General features: G+C 40.1%; 1 pseudogene; it reads right to left on the reverse strand.

The window, feature by feature from the left end:
* Nucleotides 1-1,744: 1,744 nt before the first annotated feature.
* Nucleotides 1,745-3,582, reverse strand: LOC147707835 (uncharacterized; annotated as a pseudogene).
* Between the last annotated feature and the right edge of the window lie 218 nt (nucleotides 3,583-3,800).

Genomic DNA, 3,800 nt, shown 5'->3' on the forward strand with positions numbered 1-3,800 from the left:
AATTATCTTGTTTATTGTGTTCATTGACTAATAAATATATATTTGTTTGTATAACAGCTCTCACTATAGTCCAAGTTAATACTGCTCAAAGTAAGCAATCTCAAGGAGATGGAAGACGTTGTCAGACATGCTGAGTTTCGAACTCAGGATGTACAGATGATTGCATATTTCAACTGGCAGAGTTAACTCCAAGTTGCAGATGCAGTTAAAACTCCATAGGAAAGATTGACAGAGGGCCCAAACGCCCACATGCATCAAAGTGAATTGCATTCGCAAACTGTGCGAATCGCATAAATTGGCCGTTTGCAAATGCAATTTATTGCTTTGGGATGCATCAAGAGTGCATATAAGGTGCCCCAGAAAGCATCAAACTTTTTTTCACAATGGGGCACTCTTTTTTTTGGCACGTAGGCAGAGGTTGAGAGCTACAGCAGGATGGAGGAGGAGGATTATTGAAGAAAGAATTTTCAGAGTGCGCATTACCTTACTAGGGCAGACAGAAGCAGAAATCTATGATAAGTATAGGCTTAATGCTCATTTAATTTTAGATTTAATTGCTGAATTGGACCCAATCTTGCAGAGACAAACACGCAGGACACAAGCCATACCAACCCATGATCAGGTATTATGTTCACTACACCTCCTTGCCTCTGGGTCATTTCAGGGTGTAATAGCCATTGCTGGTGGTGTCTCCCAGAGATCCCTTTCAAGATTTTTTAACGCTTTTCTGAATGCCATGTTGCAAAGGATAAGGCATCACATTAAATTTCCAAGTACACAACAGGAATTGCTAAAAACCAAGTTAGATTTCTACAACATGGCACATTTTCCACATGTCATTGGCTGTGTAGATGGCACACATGTTCCCATTTGCCCACCTTCTGAAAATGAATACATTTTCTGCAACAGGAAAAGTTACCATTCTCTCAACATACAAGCAATTTGCAATTCTAAAACTATCATCACAGACTTAGTGGCAAGTTACCCTGGAAGTGCCCATGACTCCTATATTTTTAGACACAGCGCCATCAGCACACGACTGCTTGCTGGTGATTTTGGAGATGGATATTTGCTTGGTAATTATGCATTTCCTAATTTTTACATATCCCTGTGCCTACTAGACACATGTTACTCATGCATTGTATCTGTTATTACTTCTTAGGTGACAGTGCCTATGCAGTGAGGCCATACATATTAACACCCTATCTCAATCCAGCAACCAGAAAAGAGCAGCAGTACAACCATGCTCACATAGCAACCCGTAATGTGATAGGGAGAACCTTTGGTGTGCTGAAATCTAGGTTTTGCATACTACATAAGACTGGTGGAGCTTTACAATATCGTTCAGAAATTTTCTGTAAAATAGTTGCTGCATGTGCAATGTTGCACAACTTAGCCACTAGGAGAGGCATAGAACTGGATTTGGATGATGTACTACCTCAAAATGATAATGAGCCTCATCAACCCCATACAAGATTACATGGACCGGAAGCAGCAGAGGGTAGAAGGAGAAGGGCAGAGATAACACAACATTACTTTAAAAAAAGGTAAGAACCACACAAGACATTCAGGAACTTGACTGTAAACTGTTTATTGCACAGAAGTATATGCAGTTTTCTCTTAAAATGTTAATGCTTTTAGATCAAATAGTAAGTTTCTTCGCCTTTACTTTAAAGCAGAAAGCAATGCTTTTCAAATCAGATGGTCATCTTTTTGACAAAAATTTAACTTCAAAGGTACCATACTATTTTTTACGTCCACGCACCCCTAATGCTTTGCCTGTACTTATCATATTGCCCATGGGCAAGTAGCTTGAAATGTATTTTTTCCTGTTGCTACAGCGTGCCACAGGTGACACTGGGTCAAGTATGCCACTGACATTTCTGCCAACCTCACTACCCCCAATTTGTGGCTGGTTTGCAGGTGCAGAATCACTTTGTATTCTTTCTACAACATTATGGAGTGTACCCATTCCCCTGGCAATCTCTCCACAAATTTGTTTCATTTCCAGTTGCATGGCAACTGTCTGCTTGCAGAGTTGAGCAGTAGTGCTTGAAAGCCAAGACATTCCCCTGGTGTGCCCCTGCATGCAGGTCATTGCTCTAAGATGCCTCTTAGCACTTCCCCCTTGCTGTGACTGTTTACTGTGCACAGTGTCTCCAAAGATGTTGCAATGTGGTCTAGCTTATCTGATGTTGTTCTATGCCCTTTATCAATTACATTTGTCAATTGTTTAATACTGTTGTGCATTGCACCAATCTCTTTGTCAATGTGACCAAGTTTTCCCTTCATGACTCTAATATCTTTGCCTTGTAGGCGCTGAACTTTAAGAATTTTATCCTCAACAACACTGCCGGTGCTGCTCTCCTCTACAGCTCTTCCTCTTTGTGACGCATGTGACCGACGCCTATAAAACTGTTGGAGTCTATTACGCCTGCTCTGCATTGGGTTAGAGGTTGCTGGTGTTTCAACAGTCTGCAGTTCTGGGACATTAACATTTGGAGTTTCATCACTAGCAGACTGCTGCAGTTGGCGCACTCTGTGTCTTTGCCTTCTTTCCAAAATTAAGGTTGATGAAGTTGCAGCATTTGACTCATCTGTGTCTTGTCCATCTTGAGTATTAAATCTGTCAATTCATTTTCAATAATTTCTTGTTGTGTATCTATGATTGAAATAGTGCAAACAGTGTGTTACTTTCAAATTTGCACTTTTTGATACTTTCTTCAAAATTGCTTTTCAAATAAAAATCACTTGCTGCATGGCTACTTTGGTCTCCTAAAATACTATCATTCATTTTTTTTAACTTTGCTTATCAGTTGCATATAGAATTTTAAAAAAGACTACAACTCCCATGATGCACTGCTTTATGACTTAACATGGTTAATTTACAGATTTTGAAAATGTAAAAGAACTACTAGATGAGAGCATTGCAAATTAAGCAGCAACAAGATCATTTTAAGGCCTCTTTCAATAACTTTGTACATTTTAAAAAACATATAAAAAAATCTTACCTTCAGAAGGTCCAACAAGCTCTAAGGTATCGATGTCAATTATTCCAACAACAGCTTCAGTTAAAAGTGTTCCTTCCACCATGTTTTCAAGGGGGGTATTGGGCCTATCCCTGCGGGTTCCTCCGCCAGTCCTTTTGGCAGCCTTCATCCTGGTTGCTATTCTTTCCTTGGCACGACTGTGCAGGTCATACCAGCATTTCTGTAAGTTGTTTATATCACGATGTGCAACACCCACAGCATTCACCTTTGCTTGGATAGCAAGACAGAGATTCCTTTTCACTGCTTCAGGCACCTTCAAAGATTGTTTACCAAAAAGTTGGTCCTGCCTCACAGTGACCTCCTCAATAAGTATTTCCAGCTCCTGGTCACTGAATTTAATTTTTCTTTTCCTGGCTTGGATTTCTGCTTCAGCATTTTCATTAGCCATTTCTCCAGAAGCTGCAGACACACACACTGCTGCAGGTCCTCCAGGCTGAGCTCCAACCTCCAACCTCCAACTGCCAAACCTCCACTTCAAACCTGGAAGCAGCTGTGTGCAATTACTCTCCTGCCTTCCTGGTTGTAATCTCATTGTGATTCAGCATGTGTGTATTTTCGCAATTTGCGAATTCGCAATATGCGAATTCCCAAATAAGAATTCGCACAAATCATGCGATTCAGTAAAAATTGCGATTTTTACCGAATCGTTAAAAAATTGCAAAAAAAATCATGCATTCCAAATTGCAATTCCTTATTTGCGGTTCCTTAAAAATCGCAAATAAGGAATCGCTATTTGAAACGTTGATGCAT

The sequence above is a fragment of the Lissotriton vulgaris genome, chromosome 6 (assembly GCF_964263255.1).
Source record: "Lissotriton vulgaris chromosome 6, aLisVul1.2, whole genome shotgun sequence".
NCBI lineage: Eukaryota > Metazoa > Chordata > Amphibia > Caudata > Salamandridae > Lissotriton > Lissotriton vulgaris.